Below are 15,530 nucleotides of genomic sequence, written 5' to 3' on the forward strand. Positions count from 1 at the left end.
CACAGACCAACCTGGGAAATGACAGCACTTTTGCTGTTGGAATTGGAAGCCTGGAGCACAGAAACTGCTCATGCACCAGGAGGTGGCTGGAATGTGAATCCGCTTCTTGGCCTTCAGAAGCAAGCCCTGGAGTTCCTGGGCAGGGAGAGCAGAGCTGGTTAAGATGCAGAGAGGGGTGGGGAGAACCAGAGGAAGGCTGAGCACACCCAGGGCTCCTCCAGGGCAGGAGCCTGTGCATCGCCTTTTCCCCAGAGCACAGGGGCTGGTGCAGTAATGGTGGGAGTGTTTGTCAAATTGGTTTGATAAGAGAGATATAGAGTGAGATACAGTCACAGAGAGGGGGAGACAGACAGACAAAGAAGCCAAGAGATGAAAAGACGTGCAGAGTCAAGTAGAAAAACCTAGAGAAATAATGGAAATGGAGAAAGGAGAGAGAGGAGAAATAGAGCAGAGATGGAGAAGGAGAGAGAGAGAAGATCGTGTCTTCAGCAGGTCCCCAAATAGCAGATGCCGGTTCTGGCAGCCTGCCCCGAGATGGCCCCTTAATTGGGGCTGAATTCAGCATTCTCTGAGCCCAGCGCAAGTGTCACTGAGGACGGCATGTACTGGGCCAAGGTTGACAGAAAAGGGCCCAGCTGGAGCTGGGATGTACACGGGGTGTGTGGCTTCCTGCCCTAGGCTCCCCAAGCCCTTTCCAGCTCCCGTCATTCACACTCAGCTCGCTCACGGATGCTGCTCTGAGAAGGTGGCTCAGCTCTGCTGAGGTCAGAGCCTCTTCTGCTCGCATGAGGAGCGGGGAGAGGGATTGGGCTGAAGGAGCAGGGAGATGGTGGAGGGGAGTGGATGCTTATTGCATTTGGGGAAGAGACAGTGGTTGGAAAGTTGGATACTTGGTGTGTTATTTTAGGGACAAGTTGTACTTTCACAAAACAATCTTAACAGGCTGATTTGTCTGCTCACGTGCTCTCTTCCAGAAGCCAGCACCCTGTTGTGTGGCCCCAGCAGCCATAATTTCAGGTACCACCCCCTCTCCAACCCATTCCCCTGTTGCTTAGGAAGAAGGGTTGGTCCTGTGTCTTAAGGGAACACAGCCTCTGCTCCAGCCAGGTATAAAAGGAGGTCTGGCTGGATTCCATTTCCCCTTAGGACAAAATGAAAATGCCTGCTATTCCTTGTGCCATGAAGAATTTTCACTGGATGCCAAGAATTTTCCAACAGCATGAAAATCAAGACTAGCATACAGGGAGAGTTGAGCTGATTGACCATCACCCACCTCCCTGCTCTATCACATGGAAAATTCCAAACTTTTCCTATAGACTTACGCCACATCTGTGCTTGTGATGCTCAGTATTGGGTTAACTAAAAAGTGTTAATTGGCAATTACGTGGAAAGTGCCCCAGACCCAAAAGAAGAAGGGAAGGGAATTCATATTTGTTGAGCACATTTTTATATGCCAGGCACTGTGCTAAACAGGCTTCCTTATGTTGTATCATTTAATCCTCCTGACAGGTCTGTGATGTTCTTATTATCATTGCTGCTTCAGACATGGGAATAGTGACTTGAAGAGATTAGGGAATTTGCCCAAGTTCACGTAGCCAGTTAGTGTGGGAGCTGGAGCCCAAACCCTGATCTTCTTGTGTTCAAAGCCTATTTGACCATGCCAGCTGACCCAGAGAACATCAGGGAAGGCCTGCTGCTAGAAGCAAGTCTGGGGACTGTCATAGAAAGTGGAGTGGGCAGTCTTTAGGAGACTGGAGAAAAATTGATATACAAGGCAGCTCTACTCTGCCTAGGTGGGCCTGGTTCTGTGTAGCCAGATGGTGAGCAGGGGTGTCAGCAGGAAGCCTAATTCCATGGGGCCAAGACTTTAGGTTGGGTTCACCTGGAAGCAGACTCTGAGATGACTAATATGCAAAATTTATTGGGGAGTGGCCTCAGGGCCAATGCTTGTGGGGGAGGAAAGGGAGCAGGATTGGGCAGAGGGAGAGGTTGGGCTGCAAGGCAGTCTCAGTGAAAGCCTCAGCTGATTCTGCAGGAGCCCTGATGCTGGAATGATCCTTCAGAGTTGTCTCGAGTTGGGGTGAGGGAGCTGGGCCTTTATACCCTGTCACTGACTAGTCATTGGGTATCGACTGCCCTGGAAAGGGGATGTGACCTTGGACAAGGACACTTTCTTCAGTTGAGGCAATTCCCATAGAGAATGGACATATGAGAGCCATCAAACAACCACCTCCCTTCAGCTGTGAGAGTGAGTCGTGTAAGGGCCAGTTGGGTGATGCAGCACAGCCTCCATGACAAGGGTTCTCAATGATACCAGTGGGAGAGGTGGCTGGGGAAGACATCCAGCATAATAAAGATCATGGATGAGGATTTCCTAGGAGCAAGGGTCTTACAGCCTATGGGAGAAAGAGAAGGAAGCTGGGCTGAGGAGTTCTGCAAGGCAACTTGAAGTTTGAATATGTCCCCTCTGATCCCTGTGCCAACAATGCCACACAGAAAAGGTGCCCAGGATGGGATTCTGGAAGGAAAATTAAAGCTGAGGACAGAATCATTCCCTGGCTAACATGTCATACAGAAAGAACCTGAGTGCCTAGCCCTGAGTGGAGCTGAAATGAGTAGGAAGATAAGAAGGAGAGAACGGAAGAGACAAGTAAAGGACAAGTTGGTCCTGTCTCAAGGCATTCGCATTCTGGCTGGCTCCCACAGCTTCATATGTGGGAGCAGGCAGAGAGCAGCACACGGTGTGCTCCCAGCCTGTCTTAGATGGTTCTGCCAGATTTTGGGGTAAATTAATTCAGAGAAGGGAGCCAGCAAGGTGGGAAAGTCAAGGAGAGATTCTCAGACCAGGAGAGACTTAGATGAGCCTTGAATAAGTGAGAGGAGTCAGGCCAGGCAAGCAGGGATCCGCACTCCTGAAATGTCCTCTCACTTCCCTGCTCTGCGAGCCTGGGGGAAGGGAGTCCATACTCACCAGGGCTGGTGCATCTCCAGATTAAGAGGTGACCCAGAAAAGAATCCAGTCTTTTTTTTTTTGCGGTACGCAGGCCCCTCCCGCTGCGGAGCACAGGCTCCGGACGCGCAGGTCCAGCAGCCATGACTCACGGGCCCAGCCGCTCCGCGGTATGTGGGATCCTCCCGGACCGGGGCACGAACACGTGTGCCCTGCATTGGCAGGCAGACTCTCAACCACTGCGCCACCAGGGAAGCCCCGGTCCTTTCTTTTATCTTTATAAACCCTCTTTGCCTTCCCAGGCACCCTGGATCTGTCCGTGGTGCTGAATCACGGTACAATTGTCCAAGCCTCACCTGGGGAGGATGAAGTCTGCAGAGTTTCAGTTTCTCCTGTAAGAAAGAAGCAAGATGAGCCTCTTCATAGAGGGTTTGTGTATGGGGGCTGAAGCCAACACCAGGAGATCTGCCCCTGATTACCCAGGCCTTAACTTCCCTTCATTGGGCAGAGCAGGACAGGATAAGTAGACCTGTCCAATCTGATGAGCAGAGCACAGGGGCTACCACATCCTTGGTGCCTGAGTAGAGCATAATGTGGGCCATTTAAAGACGTGTCCTCAAGGGAGCTCCTTTTTGGTAATGGAACCATTTTGTATCTTGATTGTAGTGGTGGTAGTACAGATTTATACATGTGATAAACTTATAGAACTATACATATACACATACAAAAAAAATGAATCCATGCAAAAACAGGTAAAGGCTGAGTAAGATCTGTAATCTAGTCAATTGTATTGTGCTAACGTCAATTTCCTGGTTTTGAACTCACTATAGTTATCCCTACATTCCCCCATACCACTGAGGGAGCTGAGCGATGGGTACTTAGGACATTTTTATACTATTTTTTTGCAACTTCTTGAAGTCTATAGTTATTTCAAAATTTAAAAATTAAAAAAGCACATTGTGCCCAATGGCTGGGCCTGCTTATGATCCCCTTATCGGCTGCCTCTTCTTCACCATCTAGATCCTTTGGGGGCCAAGTTCAAGTTTTTCCTCTCCAGGCAGCTTCCCGATTACCCATGCGCACTTATAGCACTTAGGCTGTGAACTCATAGCCAGGGCTCTGTCCTCTGTGGTTTCATGTGTCTGTTTTACCTTCCCAACCATCCTGAGAGTTCCCTGAGGGTGGGGTTTGGGGGTTGGATCTTCTGGGTCTTTCATCTCCTTCTCAGATCCTGAGGCTACACAACTGGTGCTCAATTATACCTTGATGACAGACTGATAAATATGTGCTTCCCACAGGACCTAGGCTTTCCCAAGCCCTTCATTGCCTCCTCCCTTCCACAGCTCCTGTTGAGTCCAGCTTTGTGGCACCCTGTCTCCAACAAACATATGAGGAAGTGAGAGAACATTGAACTTGGAGCCACAAGAACCACTGCATCATGAACCACTTACTGCATATCCACATCATGACAGTGTTTAACATGCATTGTATCTAATCTAAGCTTCATAACAACCCTGCAAATAGGGAGCTGCACCCCCATTTTACACATGAGGACAGACACACTGTTGGAAGGGGTAGAAGTAACAGAATTGAAAACCAAGTTCTGTCTGTTTCCCAGCTTTGCCACCTACAAATCATGTAAACTTGGGCCAATTGCTTAACCTCTCTGCTCTTTGGTTTCCTTATCTGTAAAATGGGAAGAATAATACCTTCATCACAGGGATTTTGTGAGAGGTAATGAAATAACCTTCACAGCATTTGTTTTTCTGTGGATTCCTTGAAGGCAGGGCCAGGCGTGAGGTGTGGTGGATGTTTACTATGTGTTTGCTGAAGAAATTGGTGAATGATTTAATGTTTGAAAGAATGAACAAATGCTTGTAAAGTGCTCCCTCAGTTTTGAGCACAGGGTAGGAACTCTCTAAATGTTAGTTCCTTCCTATTTTCCTCTTCATCCCACCCCAGCCCTTTCTGGCATGAATTCCCATCCAACCATTGCCAGAATGGCAGAGAAGCTTCCAGTCCCTTCTGTTCCCAAAGGAAGGAAAATGTGCCCCTTGAAGTTTGGGGAGTTTGGGCATGAGAAGGAGGCAAGCCCGGGCTGGTTTTCCCTCTGCCCCGGAACTCATTCTCAGGCCCCGGGAATGGCTGTGCAAACCAGTAACCTGGGTGGTGACCACTCTGGGGTCTTTTCCAGGGTGCCTAGAGAGTGAGCTCCAAGGGTTGGACCTGCAACCCCAGAGTTCTCCCACAAAGTAACCCTATACCAATGGGTCAGGGGATCCAGGGAGGACTGTGAAACACCCACCTCTGGGGGAAAAGACAGTAGGGCCTTAGAGCATCTGTGTGCCTGTCCCTCACACTGAATCTTGGAATCCAAGCTTGTGAGGGACCTTGCATATCATTAACGCACGCTTCAGAAGGTTGATTCCTGTCCAAGGAACTGGTCCAAGGCTTGACACTACTAAGGATGGGGGACTTACTACTTCCTGGGCATGGCCATTCACTGCTCAAGCTGGTGGGATGGGCCAGAAAGATCATTCCTGAATTTCTGGAATCCAGGGGTGCCTGAGGCAAGCTGAGAGAGCAGTGGCTGCATAGTTGAAGGCTCCATGGCCAATTCTTTTCACTGTGATGCCTGGGACAGAATCTTGCATTTGCCTGGAGGGTTCAGGCTGATAGGTAAACCCCTTGGGGAGAGGTAAAGCAGCTACAGAATTCACACTAAAGTGTAAATGATTGACAGGCTAGGTTCTTCCCTGCCTGATCAAGGCCTGGCCTGCTGGTCCCAAACAGAACTCTGAGGGGCCATTCCATGCTGTTCTTGCTTCCAAGGCTGTTTGACCAGATGGATAGACAGCACATCCCTAATGCTCCCTCTCCCCTTGGCTACAATATCCCACTTCCCTGTTGGCCCCAGGAGTCCACTTTGGTATAGGATTATTGGGTTTAATCAATATGTCCCTGGTTTGACATAATTCCCCTCATTCTGGCTCAGTTATGCAGCCTCCATTCCTTCTGCCTCTTCCTAACTTCAGGGCTTGAAAAGAATTCCTGACACTTACAAGGCCCTTCTCGTAAAACATCCCCCATGGTTGAACATGTATGGATTTATAGTCCCATTTTAAGGATGAGGAATCGAAGCCTGTGCAGGTGACGGTAAAGGGACTTGCCTAAGGTCACACAGGGCGACCCCTACAGGGCTGACTCTAAATCCCAGGGCTCCTAGCTTCTGCTCCTGCACTTGGCTCAGGGTTCGTGTCCCCACCAAACTTTCAGTCTGCCAGCAAGCACCAACTGCAGTGGTTTTACCTTTTTTTACAACTGCCAGCAAACACCATCCTTTACCTCCAGTTCTTCCAGCTTGGACATGAGTGCCTGCTCTCTGGAAGAAACAGGGCTTTGTCTTCAGGAAGCTCATGTTCGGGTGGATAGACAAGAGTGTGACCCAGGGAGCAAGGAGATGCGGCAAGGTGGGGGGACAGGCTGAAGGGGTCAGAGCATGGAGACCAAAGAGGGCTGGGAGATCCCCGAGGCCTTCCTGGAAGAGAGCGCTTGAGGGCTTGCGGCCCACTGTGTGGGCAGGGCAGCTTCTTGAGAGGAGTGTCAGCGAGGTGATGGGCTCCTTTTGGGGACAGAGGCTGGAGAGTCAGTGAGGATTCTGTATAAATCCTCCCCACCTGCAGACATTTGCTCTTGCCATCGCACAACTCCTTGCTCAGCAGAGTCCTCCAGATACCCAGAGCCCCTACTCAAGCTTGGTGCTTCCATCCCCAGAGGCCAAATGCCCTTCCCAGGCCCACAAGCTGCCCCCACAGCTACTTCTAAAGATAGGCCTCCAGAGGGAGTCTGGATCCCATCCTCATTCTTTCCCCTCATTCCCCCACCCCTCCTACCACCCCCCCCACCCCCAGCATGGAGCATGTTCTAACGGCAGCAGCATCCTGCCTCAGAGACTCCCCAGAAGTCCCCAATGGGCTTGATGAGACGTGATAAGCTGGACTGTGGGAGCAGGGCTAGTTTGCACCAGTAACACTCCAACCTTGCCTCTAGTAGAGGTCAATATTTTCTTCTAAAATGTGTAGTGGAAGGAAGCCTTAGGCTGGGCCCAAAATGAAGTGCAATCTCTGGATAGGCAGGGCTTAGTTATAGGAGTTAGTGGTTAGAGGGTGTCCCAAACAGTGACACAAACACGGTCTTTCTCTTTGGTTTTGGGAAACAGGAAAGGACACACAGCCCTATCCACGTGGCTTTATTGTGTGTCCTTCTCTTCCCTGAGGACCCAGCCCCAAGCCAGGTGCTGCTGTGGGGGAAGCAGAGGAGGCAAAGCCCTCCCACCAAGGAACTCCCGGCTCTGGAGGCCGGATCAGCCTCACACAGAGCACAGTTCCCAAGCACATTAGTTTCCTACGGCTGCCATGATAAATTACCACAGATTCGGTGGCCTGAAACAACACAAATTAATTTTCTTACGGTTCTGGAGGCCAGAAGTCTGGCGCAGGTCTCAATGGCTAAAATCAACATGTCGACAGGGCTGTATTCCCTTCTGGAGGCTCTAGGGGAGACTCTGCTTCCTTGTCTTTTCCAGCTTCTAGAAGCTGTCTGCATTCCTTTCCTCTTGGCCCCTTCCTCCATCTTCAAAGCCAGAAATGCTGGTTGCGTCTTTCTAATGCAGCACTCTGATATTGACTCACTTGCCTCCTGCTTCTACTTTTAAAGACCATTGTGATTACTTTGGGCCAACCTGGACAATCTAGGATAATCTCCCTATTTTAAGGTCAGCTGATTAACAAACTTGATTACATCTGCAACTTTAATTCCCCTTTGCCATATAATATAACATATTCACAGGTTCCAGGGATTAAGCTGTGGACCTCTCTGTGGGGGTTGAGGGGATTATTCTGCCTAGCACACCAAATAAAGACATGGTAGCACACCCAGCCTCTACCAGTGGGGCTCAGCATCACCTCTGGAGCTTTTTAGAAGTGCAAATTCTTAGTTTCTACCCCCAGAGTTATTGAATCAGAAATTCTTGTGGTATGGCCCAGCAATCTATGATCTAATAATTCCTCTAGATAATTCTGAGGTACTCTAAAACATTAAGAACCATTGTTCTAGGGCACTGTACTTACCTGCTTGGTTGCAGTTGGGTCACAGGCATGTCTAAGTTTGGGCTCATGGGCAGGGAGGATGATGGAGCACACCTCCAAGGTTTCGTGGCCCAGGCCTGGAAACGGTACATACCACGTCTGCTATTGGTGAGAATTTGGTCCACGACTGCACTTAGTTGTACGGAGCTTGGGAAATGTAGTCCCAAGCTGAGAGCCACGTGGCTAACTACAGCTCTATCATTATGGAAGATGGATTTTGGTATATAACTAGCGATCCCCGCTATAAATCCTTAGCTCTCTTCCATCTCATAGGAACAATGAGACCTGTCCAGATCACAGGCCTCATCTGATAAGCTAAATACACCCCAGAGGTATGTCCTCATCTATTCCAACTCAACCATAGCTTCAGTTACCTGGACATCCTGATGACAATCATGATACTGAGGTCATTGTCCGATCTGGAATGAGGGCGAGCCTAGAGGAGAGAGGAGAGAATGGCTTTGCAATGTTTGGGCCTACCTAAGTGTGAGTAGACAAAAGTTGGGGTTGAGGGGCCGTATTTAGGATATTGGACATACTTACTTTGATTTTCCCCCTTGGAATCCATAAAACACTGGAGGTTTTCAAGATATCCTAAGGACAGCAGGATGGGGAACACACTAGTTACTGCCCCTCCTCCTCCACCAATACCATCAGCGCCAATATTTATATTGAGTGTCCACCGTGTCCCAACCCCTGAGTTGTATGCTTAATGAGAAAGTGACACCAGTTGCTGAAGACTCGAGAAATGCTCAAAGCTTTAGGGGGTAAAATGGGGAAATAGCTGTCCATCCACCTCGCTCTCCCACCACATTGTTCCAGGAGCTTCTTAGGGTAAGGTGATAGGCCTCTATCTTTATACTTGGCACAGCCTAGGGACAGAGGACAGAGACCCCCCCCTCCCCTTGGGTTCAGAAGCCCAGTGAATGTGTCTCCCTGTTCTCTCTCCTCAGTCACATTGAGCTCCTCCATTCAGATGTTCTGACCTTGTCACAGGTGTCTGGATATTCACTGTCAGATGGCCTGTGTTTTTTCACCTTCTGGTCAGTGTTGGCTGAGCTTCCTACAGAAACACTGTCCTGAGCTGAGCTGTCCTGAGCTTGGCACCGGGCCATGACTTCTGCAGAGGAACTCTAAAGAATGTGCCTACATTTTCTGTGGCTGTCGGAGAAGTTGATGCCCGTTGGGCAGCTCAATGTACCCTAAGTGATGGCTCCCATGATAAATTCTGCTTAGAATTTAGTGTCAGGGATGTGTTTATGTCTCCTGAAAAACTGGCCTTCTGTTCTGGCAGGGAGAACACTGTATCCTTTTGGTTCCGCTTTGGTCTGAGCTGCCAGCAACCTTGGAGCTGAATTTAATGATTAATTGTGGCAAGCACAATATTTCCAGCATAGGATGTAGTTCTCACTTTCTTTCCCATTCACCAGAGTTTCTCACAGAGAGGGCTGTAGATGCCTGGAGCAGAATCAACTTGCTAAAGCACAGCTTACTGGTCCGATCTCAGCCCTACCGGATCAGCATCCTGGCGAGGCATGGGGGCAGGGGGAACGTGTCTTCTGCATCCCAAGTCAATTCTTATGTAAACTGAAGACTTGGACTCACTGCTGTGAGTCACATTGATTGTTTATCTCAAACATCCTCTGATGAAGGTATGTTCTCCTTCAAACCACTTCAGAATGTGTTTGGTTGTAGGAAGATTTTGAATTATATGAAGTCAGCAATGGAATACTATGTAGCTGTGAAAATGAATGAAGGAGCTTATTAAGAGATAAAAGGATCAAGATATTTCATTAGGTGAAAAAAGAAAGGAGCAGAACAGCATGGATAGGATACTAACTTTTGTGAAAAATGGGGGAGAAATGTGAATACATATTTGGTTTTGCTTATAATAGGCATGAAGAAACTCTGGAAGACTTCATAAGAAATTAGTAGCAGTTTGGGGGGGTGCGGATAGGAACTGGTTGGATCTTAGCAATGAAAGGAAATCTTTCACTACATGCCTTTAATGTTTTCTCCTTTCCGAACCACGTGACGATATTTCATATTCAAAAAAATTTTTTTTAATCTGTATATCTGATCAAAAGACACTGCTGTGTCACAACCATGTTATCTATTTTATTAAGACATGTGTTTCCTCTGTGTGAATGCTTACCTCATACAACTCCATCCCAGGTCAACTTCCTCTGAAAGGGCCCTGGAGCTCACGGCTTTGGACAGAACTAGCTACACCCTGGTGGCAAAGTGGAGTGAGGAGATAAGGGTAAAAATGTTTCCTGGTTTCTCAGAACAGTAAATGTTCAATGCCCATGTTCAAGAATGTTTCTCTATCATCATTGTCTGTCCAAGGGAGTCTCTTGCTAAGACAGGCTCCTCTGAGGTCATTAAATGTCAATAAGACCATTCAGAATTGGGGGATTGAGGCTTTGGATTCTGACCTTGGTGGGCATCTGGATCAACACTGGGACTATTTGTGGTCTGGCAAAATGTGGTTTGAAATAAGTAGTTTGTGGGAAGCAGGATGGCAAGTTCCAGGCAGGCATAAATCAGAGGAGAATGCAAAGAGAGACAGAGACAGAGAGAGAAAAAGAGAGGAACGAGATGGGGGGAAACCAGCACTGAAGCCCCAGCACCACCCTCCTGAAAAAGAACAGCTCCCTTTGGGATCCTCCCAAGATGAGGGGTGACTAAGCATTATCCTCACAGCCCCAGCCTGGATCCTTGACCTAACATCTCTCCAGAACCCTGGAATGCCTACCTTTTGCCAGACTTTGCCTTAAATGAGCTGAGGCCTCCAGGCCATGTGCTTACCCAGTCTTCGCGTGGGGAGAAGCATTAAAGTTCATCCAATCATCCGAAGAAGGTCAGAGTGTGGAGAGTGACTTCTCCAAGGCTACGCAGCTTGGACCTAGAGTTGCCATTGTTCCCCTGGAGCCAACAGGGGTGAAGGGATGGGGTTCCCCTGAGATGCCAATATCCCCAGGGGATCCAGCAGGCAAATCAGGAAAGGGGCCTTATCTCCTCTTCATCATACAGTTTGTACTCTGGGGATCAGTTCTCCCAGATCAGAGACAGGGGCTGCCCCAACGTGAGGGGCTGATCCATGGAGTTGGGGGGGATAATGGAGAAAACACCCCTCAGACAGAGTTGTAAGTAGGCAGACACACGTTCTTGGGTCATTAGGAATGGCTAGTCAGGGAGATAGAGATGTTTCAGGAAGACCGTCCCTAAAAGGGAGAGAGAGTGGCATAAATTATGACTTAACATCCCCCGATAAATCCTAATGTGATATTTCAGTGTTCTAGCCGCAGGCATAAATGCTGGGCCTCGGATGGATGGATGGATGGTGTGCTTGAGATGATGGAGTGCGCCTCCTGCATCTCTCCAGTCTCTCAGATGATGCCGGCCCTGTTTTATGCTCAGTATCTATAACAAGGACGTGTCCTGTAATGAAAGATGGTCCAGGGATGGCAAGATCAACCTGTCTCCACTACATCTTTGGCAATGGAGGACTGCTGGGTTGGCCTTGGGGCCAGAGGAGCTCATGGTCCATTTCATACTGGAAGGAGTGGGCCTGGGGCAGTGGCCTCCTCTCCCACCACGTGCATCTCACCACTCTGTGGCCATGGTCGGGGGGTGGAGTGATTTTGATCCCTCACCATCGGCATAGCAGAGGGGAGACATTTATTTCAATCTCTCTGGTTTCATTTTCTGTGGCTTCCGGAGGGTGTCAGGACTTAGGGAACCTGTTCCGTAGACCCAAGAGTAAGAGGCCTGAGTAGTTGGCCACTTGGATCTGGAGCTGACTTGGCTATAGATCTATCCACATGGGGAAAATAATGCATCCCTGGGCACAGGCTCTTCTCACAGAGAAACATTTGAGCCCATAGTGGCCTTGGACTGGCTGGGATCTCCCAAGAGTTCTACACTCCCCACCCCATACCTTGTTCTGTGCTGAAGTTCAGAAAAACTCTTTCCGAATATTCTTTCCCATCTCTACACGTTTACCTATACACTGAGCCACCCAGGATGCATTCCCATCCTCTAACCTTTCAAGTCATTCTTCCTTGTCCTGCAAAGGTCAGGTTCATGCTCTGCCTCATCTAAGAAGCCTGTATTGATGACTCTGGCCTGCATGGAATTCTTCCTCCCCCCAGTCTCTGTGCACTCACCACGTGAACCACCTGTCACTTTGGGTTACGACTTAAGTCACTTATATCTGATTGCTTCATAGGTTTCAATTCCTAACAAAACTATACACCTCTTAAGCTCCACAGTGGGCCCCCGTCCAACCCAGGCCTCACACAGAGTAGATGTTCAATAAATGGGAACTGAATGGCTGCCTTGAATTGGAGGACAAGTCTCTTCCCTCCCACCAGCCTGGGAGGTCACCAAGCATAAAGAAGCCACCTTCTCTGCCAGCCTGTTGCCCGTCACAGAGCACTGGCAAGGATACAGGGAGAATGGGGGCCAATAAAGATGGCCAGTTCAGTCCCACAAAACAAAGGCTAAGCTGGCTCTCTCAGCAGTGGTTGGCAAAGCAAGCCTGTTCCAGATGTTGGTGCTGAGCCCTTGACTCTAACATGAATCTCCCCCTGGATCCCAGACACCCCACCCTCCATGAAGGCCTAAACAGGCTCTCCCCACCCAGGGCCCCTGGGCTTCTGTCCATCAGAGCCTCTGGAAAGCCCAGGGCCAGGCGGCCTGCTGCTTCCTCTGGGTTTGGGGAGTGGAATCCACACCCGCTATATTCCTGGTCTAACCGAGGGAAAAAGGGGTCACTCGGGGATGTTACGTCCAAGCACGGTGACATCCACCTCCACGGGGCCTGTCTGATTCCCACTCTCCCAACTCTGGCCTGCAGGAAGGCCTCCGGGAACTGCTACATGCTGAGCCGCCTTGCATTTGTCCTCTTCCCAAATGCCATCTGTGCAGACTCCTCATTTGACAATAAAGCCATTCTTATTCCCACAGATCTTGGAGAGGTCAGGTTGTCCAGGCCCCTGTGTCCAAGTCTGTCCAGGAGGGAAGTAGATGTTCTTGGGGAAAGAAGGTGATGTCACACTTATGCCAATGTTTAGCCACCCTCTTCTCCAGGAAGTTCATCCTTGTATCCAACCCAAAACTCTCAGCGCAGCCGAAGCCCAGTTCGCTCACTGTCCTCCACAGAGCTTGACCCCTATCCTCAAGGACCCCCCGTCGTCTCCTCTTTGCCAGCTGTGTGGCCAAGATGGGGTCATCTGTGACCTCGCTTTAAATCTCAGAGCCTGAGGAATGGCTTTTATCATCCCCGCCGGTTTTTTCCATCTGTCTTAATTACGTTTTCGATTTTGTCACTTACTGTCATTTCTTATTTCCTTCAGCAGCTGAGCGTGGCCATGAGGACCTGGGTGGGGGGGTGGGTCCCTGCCCTTCCTGGCCACTCGGTGGTTCCTGGCTCTGTCACTCAGGACTGACAAATTGCTGGCACCTGCCCTGGGGCTCACTGCAGAGCAGGATGAATAAATCACCACCCTTACCCTCCACCCCAACTAAACAGCCTTGGCTGTGGCCCAAGTCTCCGATCCAGGACGTCCCTGCTGCCAATCCCTCCAGCCAGCTGCCCGCCTGCCGCCGGCCGGTGGGTTTCAGGGTGACCTGGGGCTTGTCTCCAAAGCACTGCAGGAAGCTGTGAGGGCACCAGACTGCCCTGGGCTGGGCACCTGCTCAACTGGCCTCTTGCCTGACTCCATCTCTCTCTGACCCTGTTGTGAGAGGCGAGGCAGCTCATCTTACCCCCTGGCCTGTATGCCCTCTTTTACCAGAGGGGACAAAGGCTCTAAACCACAAGTTTGGGGGAAGAGTAAAGAGAGGGCCCAAAAGTAAGATGGTTTTAAAGGTTAAGAATGATGTAAATGAAGAAATTACACTTACACTCTGATAGCCTTTAATTATGGTTTATTATCTAGGAAATTAGTGAAATTGAGCTCATACCCAGGGAGGTCAGTTAGTTCAACACTCTTTCCCCATCAAAATCTAAGTCCAGACTCCAGTCCCAGACAGGTCCTAGATTGAGCTGTGGTCCTTCCTTGTTGCAGGCTAAGCTATGACCCTGGTCCCAGGCTGAGCCCAACCCTAGTCACAGATTGGTCCCTGTCCCAGTCTAATTTCTGATCCTGGCCCTGGACTATGCCTCTATGCTGGACAGTCCTGGCCTGGTCTCTAAAAGGGCCCTGACCCTGGCCAGATGGGGCTTATCCGGCATCTAAACACATACTCTTCCCAAAGCTGGGTGAAGAGAGAATGGCTGATTGGGTGTGGTACAACCCCAGGGCTTGGCACGCAGGTTCACGTGACTCTCCTTGTTCCCAGGCTGCAGGCCTACTAGAGGCACCCCCGTGTGAAGGGTGAATGCTGTGTGCCTTCCTGAGGAGGAGCCGCAGGGTGGGGAGGGGGGAGCCAGTCCCAGGCATCAGTTCATGACCTGGAGCCCATCGCTGGAGTGTACATCCATTGCCATCCTGTCTTCAGAGTCTTGAAGCTAATGTCTCAGAGACACAGGTCCGTCCCTTTGGAGCCACACCTAGCCCCTTGCCCTGCACACCTCCCAGGCCACCATCTGGTCTCCATCCAGCTGCGGGTTAAAAGTCAGCCTCCCCGGTTAACCGTAGGCACCACGCCTCTCTCCTCCTGCCCCTCACGCTCTCAGGATGGCTCGCCGCTTGGTGCGGCCCTGGGAAAGGGAGGGAGAAGTGGCCTCCATTGGAAAGCCTTTTTCTAGCTCTCCATCTCGAACTCTACCTCCTCCAAGAAGTCTTTCCCCCGTCCCTATCCCCTCCGAGCGCCCCAGAACTTCCCTCCGCATGGCCGCAATGGCCCACGTTTGGCGCCAGCTGCCACAGCCCTGAATACTGCTTTGTCTGCCCATGGCATATTTATCGCCACACTCGTAATGGCCAGGTTTGAACTGATACTCCAGTAACGTCAACACCCACACATTCTGGAAGCGATACCTCTTGAGGCCTCATTTTATACTTCATGGTGCTGTGTCAGGGCACAGGCTCGGCTGCTGAAACAGTGACTTAAACAAGATAGAAGTTTATGTCTCATCCATGCCAAGGTCCCAGCTCCTCTGGCATTTCTGTGACCTCTCTTGTGATTCTCTGCCACCCTAGGAAGTCGCCTTTATATCATGTTCTTATCCCAGTTGCCAGCAGGGGTGAGGGTGAGTATTGTCAGCGTTCAGCACCTCCCCCAACGCCCACCACTATGCTTTCACTTCATCACAGAGCCTGGAAACCTTGTTAACCGAATTTCTCAGAGCCCTTTGAGACTAGGATTCTGGCTGTGACTAGTTCCAGCCTGTGAGCTTCACCCACGTGCAAATTGGAAGGCAGAAGGAGAACTGAGGCCACTCTTCCTTCGGCAGTAGACACGGCAGGCCTGTAGCCCCT

This window comes from Delphinapterus leucas, chromosome 2 (genome assembly GCF_059928025.1).
Source record: "Delphinapterus leucas isolate spDelLeu-1000000601 "Yukka" chromosome 2, BTC_Dleu_Yukka2, whole genome shotgun sequence".
Taxonomy (NCBI): Eukaryota; Metazoa; Chordata; class Mammalia; order Artiodactyla; family Monodontidae; genus Delphinapterus; species Delphinapterus leucas.